The following is a 12,345-nucleotide window of genomic DNA, read 5'->3' as shown; positions in this document are numbered from 1 at the left end:
TGACTGAGCCAGCCAGGTTCAGGTCAAAGTTCATTTTTTCTTCCACATGAATATCCTTTGTCCTTTCCTGGTCCTTAGGAAAGGACCTTACCTAAGGCCTTAGGTCCTTTCCTAACCAATGTCCTTTCCTGACTACCTCCCCTTTGTCATAAATCAGGTGTCCACCTGTGCCTGGGGCTGTTTCTAGATTCCGCTCCATTGGACCATTCTTGTACCAATATCACACCTTCCTGCAGCTGTACTTTACTGTGTGTAGCTTTATACTGAGACTTGACAGCTGGTAGAGCAAGGCTTCCATTTTGTTATTCTTCTGCAAGAGTGTTTTGTTCCTTTGAATTTCCATATGCATTTTAGAGTCAACCTTTCACGTTCTGCTGACACACACACACACACACACACACACACACACACACACACACCTGAACTTCTGCATCTATCCTTTATAGCACTTAGCACTGGATTACAGATGTTTATGTGTCTGCCGCCACCCCACCCCCACCCTCAGGTCTCCCTGAAGGTATGAGTTCCCATAAAGCCACTGCTTGAGCATCTTTCCAGGCTGGGGGTGAGTCTAGTGCTTAAAAACGTGTGTGCAGCGGGGCATCTGGGTGGCTCAGTCGCAGGGGCTCTGGTGAGCTGTGGGTCCGCAGATGGCTCTGGCTGGCTTTGGCTGGGATGGCGGAGACATCTTGGCTGTCCTCTGTGTGTCTCTCCCACCTGTCCAGCAGGCTTGCTGGGGGTGAAGGGAGAAACCCAAGGGAAGGTAGATTACTGCACACAAGTTTGCAAGCCTCTGCTCTGGTCAAGACTCCTAATGGCAAGACCCATGGCCAAGCCCGGATTCAGGGGTGAGGAAATCAACTCTGTCTCTGCAGTGATAAGAGTTTCAAGGCCTCAGGGAAAAGTGTGGGCACAGGGAAAGGAGAAAATGGGGGCACGTTCATCCCTGCCCCTTCTTTTTGCCTAGTACCTTTGTATCCTCCTTGGATACCCTCCCCTGACCATCCTGGGGGCAACGGTCCTCCCCCCATTCTTTTCGAGGACAGCCCTGGTCTGCTTCCTTCACAGCTCCCCAGGACAACCTGTAATCCTCTTGTGTGTGTGTGTGTGTGTGTGTGTGTGTGTGTGTGTGTGTGTATGTGTGTGTGTTCCTATGGCTTGGTGGGAGGAAGGGACTACCAGGCTTTGTGTCCAGGCTCAGCCCAGGGCTTGGCACAGAGTAACTGCTCAAGAAATATTTGTGCACCAACTAAGGACCCATCAGGGCTGCGTTCCTGGAAAAAAGAGAACAAGGCTGTGCCTCTGGGGGTCAGTCCCCTTCCCTGAACTGCCACATCCCACAAAGGGGGGGAGTCCCACAGAAAGCAGCTCCCACACTCAGCCGGATCCCCAAGGCTGCCCTTGTCATTAGGAATGAGGTTCACACGACAGGCCGAAAGCTTGCGGTCCTGGTGGCCACACCGCCACTGGAAGTCACACTGCCCTGCACAGAGGGTCAGGCCATTCTGCCCCAGGGGACGTGCGGGCCTCATTCCACTGTCCTTCGCTCTTAAAATAGATTTAAGGCCACCCTGCAGGGGAGAGCCACTGCAGTGTCAGAACTGGAAGGTCAGAGCCAGAGGGTCCTGAATCCCTGTGGGGTCGAAGGGGGCTGAGGCCGCTTGGTGGGGCATCAGCGGAACAGGCAGGCCTCCGGCTCCCAGGTCTGGTTCTAGCCACCGTGTCCCCATGGGACCTCCTGCTCCACCCCTCTGTGTTGTGAGAATGTGAGCCCACCCAGCTCACCATTTGAGGCCACGTACTCGGAGCGAGGTGTTAAACTGGGACTTCCTGGGGGCGCCTGGGTGGCTCAGTTGGTTGAGCATCCCACTTGGGCTCAGGTCATGATCTCACGGTTCCAGAGTTCGAGCCCCGCGTCGGGTTCTGCATTGACCGTGTGGAGCCTGCTTCGAATTCTCTCTCCCTTTCTCTCTGCCCCTCCCCCCACACTCACTCTCTCTCAAAATAATTAAACAAACATTAAAAAAAACCAAACTGGGACTCTCTTCTTTCTCTCCAGGATCAACGTCAATAATAGTACAAGCAATAACAACAGCCACTATAATTGACGTGCACCATGTGTAAGACACTCTGTGTAACTTGACTTATTCTCACAATGGCCGAATGACTTGGTAACAGTATCGTCTCAGTTCACGGATCAGGAGCCAGAGCGGATGAGGGGTGTGCCTGCGGTCTCAGAGTAGAGATCTGAACTCAGGTCTGTGGAACACTAAAGCCAATGCCCTCACCCACCACCAGGCTCGGGCCGCCCGTCCGTCCTCCCGCCGGCACCGGGGCCTGGACCAGACCTCTGGGTCCCGTCCTCCTTCCCTGCCCCTTGGCCCCACAGGGTCAGTGCCTGAGCACACCACTCAAGGCTTCTCTTAACATCTCCTGGTCCCGACAAGCCGCCCCCTGTCACTCAGCGACTGCCCCGACTGCCCCGGCTGGCTGCCTGGGTCTGAGCCGAGGTGCAGGGAGGGGAGAGCCTCGTGAGCGTTACAAGCGCTGCCCTGTCAGGGGCCTTTGTCTCTCCCATAATTGGGACCCAGCCGTCTCTCCAGGCCCCTGAGACCCGGCGAGGCTGTGGGCCAAGTCCCTGGCAGAGCAGCCGGCTGAGGACGCTGAGTGGAAGCAGATGTGCCCGGGGCCACGTCTGGCCTGGTGCCCGGGGAGCCCTCGGAGCTCCGGAGCTGGGAGGATGATCAGTTTTTAGAGCCGAGGAGGGCTGCACACAGGACAAAGCAGCCTCAGAGCCAAATATTTTCATCTGTCTGGTTAAAGAAAGAAATCAAATCTTCATTTTTGTTGTCTATACCAGAGCCGGTGCTGAGCCAAAGGCCAATTAGAGATTGACCTTACGGAGGGGGAGCCTGGGCCCATGGCAGGGACTTGCCCAAGGTCACCCCACACCTTGTGGACTATGACACATGATACAAATTAGGGTGACAATTGGGGTCCCCGACCTTCCTCTGGCAAGGTACTCATGAACATCTTTCTTGTCTGGCCTGAATGTGGGCCTCAGAGCCATGAGGTTTTCCAGAAGAGACACCTGCCATTCTAGGAAGGGGGAAGATAGCCAGTGTCCCCCTGTTTAGTCAGGTTAACTCCTGCTCCAAGGCCACAGGTTCTCCTTAACCAGCTCTGCACTGTGACCGGGAACCCTGGGTTCAAGTCCTGAGTCTGTCTCTGACATGCTGTGTGACCTTGGCAAGCTGCTTCTTTTCTCTGGGCCTTAGTTTTTTCATCTGAAAAATCGGGTAATGGTATACTAAGGTCTTCTAGACAGCAGAGGGTATATTTTGAAAATCAGGTCCCTTGTCCATTTCTTGAGAGCTTCCAAAGCCAACCCTCTGAGATAGCAGAAGCAGTATTAACCACTCTCTGGAAGGGAACTGACAGCTCAGAGAGGTGAAGTGACTTGCTCAATGACACACAGCACCCACAAAGCTGTGGGACTGGATGGAAGTTTCTTGATTTCTAGCTCTGTGGTCATCTGCTCTCCAGGAGACCACTGCTCTCCCTGCCAGATCACACGGGGACAGTAGGGATGGCCTTCAGCTCTGAGGTCCTCCACCAGCCCTCCTGGGGGAGCTGAAAATGACGGGAAGGGTCAAAGCACTGAGGATTGCCCCACCTTCCTAATAAAAGCGGCTTCAGAGGTTCAACACGGTGCTTGGCCTTCTACCCTCGTCAGCACCCCTGTTGGAGAGTGAGGTCAGCTGGCCTCTGCTTGGACCGCTTCCGGACAGGAAGCTCACCGCTTCCTGGGGCAGGTTAGCTAGGGTTGTGAGAAAGCACCCTCCACCTGACTCCTTGTCAAGGCCTCTCCCGGAAAGGGGCCCGTCTGCTGCTGCCTTGCTCCGAGAGCTGACGAGTCTCCAGCAGCCCCCTCACCGGGCTCCCACTGCTGGAGAGCCCCCTCCCCCGAGGCTGGGGCCGCCCTGCAGCAGGCAGGAGGGAGCCGGCCTCTCTCTGCCCCTGGCAGCACGAGAGGAACCTGGGAGCCCTTTGGCAGGACCTCGCGGGGGAAGGGACGAGACTGGTAGGACGGGCCAGCAGAAGACTGGAAATGAGAACACCTGAGTCTGTGCAACGCTGAATCTGCCAGTAACTTGCTAGGTAATCTGGGATGAGTTGTTTTGCTTCTCCTGGCCTTCGTTTTCTCATCTGTAGAATGGGGGACGTTCATAACCCCTGACCAGCAGGGCCCATGGGGCTGGTATAAAACCTGATGGGAGGGGTGGTTGGAGGTGAGACCTTTGCACACGCAAGCACTCGGCACAGGTGAGGATTGTGCAGAGAGAAATCATCTCCAGGTGTGACTCTGGACAAATCTGAGCCCCTTTGGAGGCTGTGGGCGGGTCCTCAGGCAGGTGTACCCGTGACCTTAGGACGCCTGCTTCACCAACTTCACAGACCACTGGGTCCTGGGGCTGCGCCATGGGACAAGGGACATGGGGCCGATAGGGCAGGAAGCTTATTCCCTTCTGTTGGCAATTCAAAACAGCTTTTAACATATCGAAGCAACCATGGATACGTCATGAAGCAGAAGGAGGATGTGGTGTACAGACGGAAGATAAAACTTGAGGCTGAAGACCCTTCAAGACCATGGTAGGCTTTGCCCCGCCTGGCTCTGCCCTGCTCCCTCCCCGCCCCCACTGCCATCCCCCCCCCCCCCCGTGCCTGTCCCATTTTCTTTCTTTAGGAGCGGGACCTTCAGGGAGAAAGTTTGTGTGGCCCCGGGACCACACAGTCAGCCCAACAAAATCAAATTTCTGATTAACACACACCCCTCCGGGGCCCTCCTTCGTCAACTCCAGTCTTCTTGTTCATTACCGACGTGCCATTGAGAGGTCTTGGCTAAATGTCCGAGCTCATTTCCCTTCCTTAGAAATGATAGTTGCTGTCATCACCATCATCACCTTCTGGCTCAGGCAGGTATCAGAATCCGCTTTTCGGAAAAAGCCAGACCTAAGTAATGAGTTTGTCTGACCCTGGTCTCACCTGGGAAGGCTGGGGCTCAGAGAAGCTCGGGGTGTTCCCCAGGTCATTCCTCAGACAGTCCCAGGCACACAGATCCCCTGGGCCCTTGCTGGATGCAGGTTCCGACCGCAAACCTGCATTTCCAGTACTTTCCCCAGGGCAAGTCAGTGCTGCTGGTTCAAGGCCACCCTTGGGCCCCGCAGCCATTCAGTGACTGAGCCGGGGCTGGTGCCTGCCCACCCTCCTTGCACCTGCCTGCGGTGTGACCTGAAAAGCATTAAGCTTGAGGGCAGGCTTAGGCGGTGCTGTATCCCAAAGAAGCCAGGTCTTCTCTGTCTGTCTGAACAATTAGAAGATTTGTTACAAGACTGTAACAACAGGCTAACATACTGTAGCCTCCAGTGTGATCAGTGACGCAGGCAAGAATCATCAATGCGTGCTAGGACCACAGGGTAAGAGGCATCAGGTGGCAGGATACCCTCAGTCTTGAAGTGTCCCCCCCCCCAAAAGATTACTTGTTAACTACAGAGGGGAGTGTGCTTTGGTGCTGGGAGACCTGGCAGTCCCCACCCTCACGGGCCATCAGGCTGGACCTTGGCCATGGTGAGATACCACCCTTGCCAGAGATGTTTGGCCTGAGGCTAACACGGGAATCTCGTGGCACCTTCCGCAGGACATCTGGCCTGGGTTCTCCAAAGGATCTAGGACCATGAGGAACAAAGTAGGGGAGACATCACAGCCCGATGCCATACGCCATGTTTGATTGGATCCTGGACTGGGAAAAAACAGAAGCCACAAAGAACGTTTGGGAGGCCACCAGGGAAACATGAAGTTAGGTGTTAGGTGTTCGTGTTGTTCGTGTTAGGTGATGTTGCCCAGTTAATGCTGGTTATCTCCGATGTGGAGCTGGTGTGGGATTGTGGAGGGGAATGTCCTGCTCTGGGGACACACACCCTGCGGTGTTCGGGGATGGGCTATCATGAATGCCCACCTTCCTTTTGGATGGTTGGCAAAAGTGAAGTGTGTGTGCGTGTGCGTGTGTGTGGGGGGGAGGGGGGGACATCCAGAGCCAGCCGGCCACGCACACACACAGAGGTGGAGAGGCCGTGGCGAGATGTTCACAGTCGGTCATCTCAACCATTCAATGGGTTTAGACATGTCTCCAGATAAGAACGCGGGAATCGTTGGAAAAGAACAAAACAGGCACCGAAAAGCCATAAATCCTGACTGAAATCTCTCGGAGAGAACTACAGACAAGACTTAAGACTTCTCTCCTGTGACAGATAAGTGTCTTAAATATCCTCTCCACCCATCTTCTCTGCAGAGTCTCACTTATTATGGAAACGGTTTCCTATAAAATACCCCCTGCCTCTCTTTTCGAATCCTTCTTTTTGAAGGTTAGATGCCCGCGTGTGATGTTTCACTCTGGTATCTACATACTTGGCCAAGTTGCTTAAAAAGAAAAAAATCCTTCTGTGCCTCCTTTTCCTCATTTGTAACACGGGAGAGAATATTAGTACCTACCTACAGTGTTGTCGTGGGGATTAAATATAACGCTCCTGGAGCACTGGGCTGACAGTCAGTGCTTGATAAATGACATGACTGCCCACGGCAGGTTGTCTGGCCCCAGCCCCAGGCTTCGGGAATGCTCGCTGGAGCGAGGGCTGGCCCTGACTGTGGCTTCCCGGCGTCTCTGTCTGCCCATCTCACTGCCGGCAGCCAGACATCGGCACTGTTCGTCCTCGGTCTCCTCCTCTGGCACGTGGGACAGTCGCCCGGAACCCCCGCTTCAGGGCTGGGCATTGCCACGTGCCTTGCTGTGGCCACCAGGTGGAGGCATTTAACGACAGACGTTCTGCTTCCCTAGCTCTCTTCCCAGACTGACACGCAGGGGCCCCGCTGAGCCAAGAGGAGGTCCTGTTTGCCCCCCGGGGCAGGTGGGGGGGACTCTGCATGAGTGAGAAGTACATGTTTGTGGCTTTAAGCCTCTTGGATTTAGAGACTGTTTTGTTTCCAGTACAACCTTATCTATACCGCAGGGCTGCCCTGTCCTGGGCCGAGGCTCCCTGGAATGCTCGTCTAGAGGAAGGCCAGTCTTAACGGTCACTTCCCAAACGTCTCTGACTCCCAGCTGATGCCCTCACCCTGCCAGAAGCCTCTGAGCTCAGCTCTGCCAGCCTCCAGTAGTCCCCTTGCCCTGGCCGAGGGCCCCTGACACGTGATCCCAGAGAGGGCCTCCCCTTGCCCCAAATAGAGGCTCTTATCAGCCAATCTGCTGCAGGACGTTTGGTCGTTGTCTTAGTCTAGACATCAGAATTAAAAATCTCTTATCAGCTCAGATACTTGGGAAGTTGGGTCAAACAGCATCGGGGCCAAAATTCCTTTGCTTCCAGCACAGCTGCTACTGCTGCTACATCAGAGACGATGCTTGCTGGAAATGAAACCAGGAGTCTTGGACTGGAGGTCAGAAAACCTGGGCTCCAGCCCTGGCTCTGCTTCTCACTGTGCGACTTCAGGGACTCTCTTCCTTTCTCGGGGCCAAAGCTTAAAGAGTTCTGCTTTTTCCTGCCTCAGGGCCTTTGCACAGGTTATCCCTGCCTAAAAGCAGCGCTCACCATCTTCCCTCTTCACCTACTTACCTCTTGATTCACCATCACATCTCGGCCTGAAACACAGCGTCGTTGTGTTCAAAGCATCCTGCAGGCCGCCTTCAGAGAACACATCTATTTGCTTTCATTACTTAAAGTCATTGCATTAATTACTGCTTGTTCAGAGACTGTCTCTTCTCTGGGCTGTGAGCAACGTGAAAGCAACAATCTGTCCACCTTTCTGTGAAGGAATGAGTGATGTGTGTGAACAGACCTGGGAAGGGCCCCCTGACAGCCTGGGCTTGGAGGGTGGAGTTGAAAGACGCCCAGCCCCACCCCCCACCTTCTCCCAGAAGTCCCTCTTCCCGCTCCCCTCGGCAAGACACAGGTGTGGCCTGCGTGACTTGGTCCTATGCTGCCCCCTGGTGTCCACTTCGAAGATAACAGTCCCGGGCTCTCCTGCTCCAAGGAGGAAACCGTGTAGGTGCTTTCCGTGTTGTCTTGTTCCTTGCCGACAGCAGCCCTGTGAGACAGCGGTTATTATTGCCGCTTTTTCAGTGAAGAAAGCCCACCTCTGTTCATTTATTTGGAAAATATTTATCGAGTCCCTATTATTTGCCAAGCACTTTGCTCGGAGCTGGTGCTTCACTAGCGAACTTTCTGCCCCAGTGGAGGGGTCGTTCGGGTCTGCCAGGAGGAGGAAGACAGTGAATGCATGGACACACAGAACGTGTATGTGTGTGTGGCCAGGATGTAGATGGCCCGGATGGTAAATGACTTGTCCAAGGTCACACAGATGCCGCTAGATTTGAGTCCAGTTGTCAAGATCACAGCTAAGAGCTGTATGAGCCCCAGCTCCGTGCCAGGTGCTCAACTCAGTGTTCCTTTCATGTGTGTTCACTTGTTTTATCCTGACAACAACCTATTGTTATCCCACTTTGCAGATGGGGAAACAGAACATCAAGAGGCTAGCTAACTTGCCCAAGGTCACTTAGCTGCAAAAGGGTGGAGCCAGGACTTGACCCCAGGTGGTTTGGCTCCAGAACCTGTCTTCCTCTCACCGTGCCACACGAACCCTAGGGGTGTTTTGACATCCAAGGTTTCAGTGATGGTGGCCACAAATCCAGGGCCACCTCCTCTCCCTCCCTCCCTAGCCAAGAAGGATCAGAAGAGCCCACCCATCCTGTTCAGTCCCAAACCATCCCAACCCAGTCTGTCTCCAAACCATCCAAGATGGCGGAGTAGCATCCCGTCCCACAGCTTGGCGAGACTGAGGAGGAGAGGGCACTTCCCATGGCTCCTGCCCTCAGGGAACCTGAGGGGTCCACCCATGGGAGGGAACCAGCCCTGCTAAGCTGGGAGGTGAGGGGCTCAGGGTGCAGACAGTCAGGGAGGGCTTCTAAGAGGAGGTGAGGGGTGGGCTGGGTTTAGAGAAATGAGTGGGATTCAGATGCACAATTCTGTGGGAGGGGCAGAAGCAGAGGGAATGGGCTGGGCTACTACTGGAGGGCGGAAAAGTAAAGGTTTCCGAGGTTCAGGGCTGGCCAGCCAGGCTGAGGAGCTGGGCTGCCTGGGGGCCTTTCAGGGGAAGGACATGGTCAGGTCAGGGCTTTGGCAGAGCCTCTGGCTGCAGAGTGGAGCGGTGGGGGGTGGGTGGGGCGGCTGTGAGACCTGAAAGAGGGAGCTGAGATGGGTGCTGTTGCAGGAATCCAGGTGAGAGAGGCAGGGACAGCCAGGGGACAGAGAGGGAGACTCGGGAGGCCGAAGCTAAAGGTGAGTTTTGGAATCACATAGTCTGCCCCCCTCCACCTGCCACTTCCCTTCCTCCAGTATCCCCTCACTCATTCCACTCTGCACTCTTGCTTTGTTAAAGAACAGTTTTTCGGACACTTGCTAAAATAGTAAAGGGTTTATTTAAGACTATTGTTAATAGGGGAGAGAGGCTGAGTTGAACTCTGAATACAGCAAAGACAGCAGGGGATTTACAGCAAGGAGCAGGGGGAGGGGTTCAGAGGATGAAATGACTAAGAGGAGAAAGGGTAGGGAAGTGCCTGCTAAACTGGCCTCACAGGATCCTTGCTAAAGGCAGGCCAAGAACTTAGTAGATATCAAGGGTGGGGGATTCTTGCTAAACTGAGCAGAGTTCTTTGCTAAAACATACACACACGTGCGTGATCCTGTGTGGGTACACGTGTATGTGCACACATAGACACACACGCCTACATATACGCACGAACTCATATAGACACCCCCACACACACCCATGCACATATATACATGCATGTGTATAGATGCATACACGTGTGCATACAATACATATACCCACGTCCACACATGTGCACACATACACGATGCACATACAGACGTCCATACATATATGCGTGTGTGCGTGCGCACACGCCCTTCTCACACCCTGACTCAGACCGCCTCTTCCTGCTGGAGCCGGGACTGCATTGCCCCAGGGCCGGGCACAGGTGCAACGCCGCTTGATCACGAGGGCTCTTGCCTCTGCTGACCACGGGCCGGAACGCAGGACCCCCACTGGTCCTCTGCTGCCACCTTGTGGCCACTTCCCAGATGGCACGTAGGAGCCTGAGATCTTTCTCTGGTTCCAGTTCCGGGAAACTCTTGGGCCCCCTGGAGCCTTGCCCACCCCCCGGAGTGCTTCGTGTGGCCAAATACTGTGGGTGATTATCGGGGCCTGGAACCAGGTGAGAGTCCCACTCTCTCGACTACCCCCTAATCCTTTCCGTCCCCTCTCACCTCCAGACCTTCACAGTGCTCTTTCCTTTGCTGGGAGCATCCCCACCCCCACCCCCCGCCAACATGGGGGGGGGGGGTGGGTGTTCTCTGTGAGTCCTTCGGGGCCGACTTTATCGTGCTCGGCGCAGCACATAGGGACTTCATGTGGCTTCTGGCACAGACAGGTGTTCAATTTGTGGAGGAGTGAGGGGGAAGGAAGGGAGGACGAAACAGAGGACGGAGAGCCTGGGGACGAGAAGGGGGGGAGGGAAAAGGAGGGGAGGAGGGGAAGGGAGAAAAGGGGAGGGGGGGAAGGAGGGGAGGGGAAGAGGAGGGGAGAGAAGAGGAGGGAAAGGGAAGGGAAAGGAGGGGAGGGGAGGGAGGCAGCAGGAGGAAAAGAAGGCTTGATAAGCTGTCGCCAGGGGGGACTCGGGGCCCTGCCCATTCCAAGAGATCAAAGTTTTAACATGAGAGGGAACAAAAGCATGAGATTTTCCCACAATCTTTTAATCTAGCTCTATTAGCTTGCTTGTTACTATTTTTATTAGGAGACAGAGGGAGTCCTCCTTTCCAAATGCCCCCAAAAGGCAAGAAGGTTGAGTGGGTGTGTTGTCCCCGCCATGTAAGAAGAGGCAGGTTCCCTTATTCCCCAGGAAGTGGGGGGCTGGGCCAGGGTTGAGCCCCCCTTTCCCTATGTGGGGAGGGGCCTGCTCCGCAGCTGAAACTTTTAAAAGCAGGAGAGAAACCTCAGTAGTGGGGGACTGAAAACCTGGGAAGACAGATGATTTGATACTGTTTTGAGTGGACTATAGAAGACACTTTGTGAAAAAACCCTTTCAACTGGTGTCTACCTCTTGGAGTTCTGGATTTTTCTCTCAGTGCTTTATAAAGAGAAGCATTTAGGCTTTTAAAAAACCTGGCAAGGAGCCGAGCATCTTCTCTGATATCTAAGCAGGAATTAATTTTTATTTTTTATTAAATTTTTTTATGTTTATTTTATTTTTGAGAGGGAGAGAGAGAGAGAGACAGAGACAGAGACAGAGCACTGGGGGAGGGGCAGAGACAGAGGGAGACAGAATCCGAAGCGCGGTCCAGGCTCTGAGCTGTCAGCACAGAGCTGGAGGCGGGGCTCGAACTCCCGAACAGTGAGATGGTGACCTGAGTGGAAGTCGGACACTTAACTGACTGAGCCACCCAGGCGCCCCGGGAATTAATTTTCAAGATGTTATTTGAACATGTGTGCCAGTTACGGTACCAAGGCGCTGAGGTAGAGCCGCGATTGGTAACAGACGGAAATGCTGCCTTTGAGGGCCCCCCCCCCCCCCCGTTGTAGACCGGGAGGCGGAGAGTAAGCAGCTTCACAGAACTGTGTAGAATCGTGCCGGTAGTGATAAGGATGTGAAGAAAAACGAAGCAGGGTGAGGGGACAGAGAGGGATAAGGACACGGCATAAGGTGGCATGGCCAAGAAGGCCCCCTCAGAGGAGGGGACGCTTGTGAATCTCCCTACAACAAGTGGACAAGAAGGCAGGACCCTATAATCTGTACCCTGAACAAGATCTTTTAATTGGTTTAATTCTTTTTTTTTTTTTTTTTAAGATTCTATTTTAAGTCATCTCTACACCCAACATGGGGCTCGAGTTTATAATCCCAAGATCAGAAGTTGCATGTTCTACACACTGAGCCAACCAGGCACCCCTAATTAGTTTAATTCTTTTAAATTCTTTTTTTTTTAAATTTTTTAATGTTTATTTTTGAGAGAAAGAGAGAGACAGAGTGTGAGCAGGGGTGGGGCAGAGAGAGAGGGAGACACAGAATCCGAAGCAGGCTCCAGGCTCCGAGCCATCAGCACAGAGCCTGACGCGGGGCTTGAACTCACGAGCCGTGAGATCATGACCTGAGCTGAAGTCAGATGCTTAACCAACTGAGCCACCCAGGCGCTCCCGTTTAATTCTTAAAAGTTACAAAAGTGATGTAGATTTAGTATAGAC

The 12,345-nt window shown here is 53.9% G+C and overlaps 1 long non-coding RNA gene across 1 annotated transcript; it reads left to right on the top strand.

Moving 5' to 3' along the window:
* Nucleotides 1-1,990: 1,990 nt before the first annotated feature.
* LOC113592805 (uncharacterized) lies at nucleotides 1,991-6,078 on the top strand. The gene is made up of 3 exons (XR_003412747.2): nucleotides 1,991-4,161; nucleotides 4,550-4,653; nucleotides 5,699-6,078. It is a non-coding gene; the product is annotated as an uncharacterized LOC113592805 (long non-coding RNA).
* The last annotated feature ends 6,267 nt before the right edge of the window (nucleotides 6,079-12,345 follow it).

The sequence above is a fragment of the Acinonyx jubatus genome, chromosome D4 (assembly GCF_027475565.1).
Source record: "Acinonyx jubatus isolate Ajub_Pintada_27869175 chromosome D4, VMU_Ajub_asm_v1.0, whole genome shotgun sequence".
In the NCBI taxonomy this organism is placed as follows: Eukaryota; Metazoa; Chordata; class Mammalia; order Carnivora; family Felidae; genus Acinonyx; species Acinonyx jubatus.
This window is presented reverse-complemented; position numbering and strand designations above follow the sequence as displayed.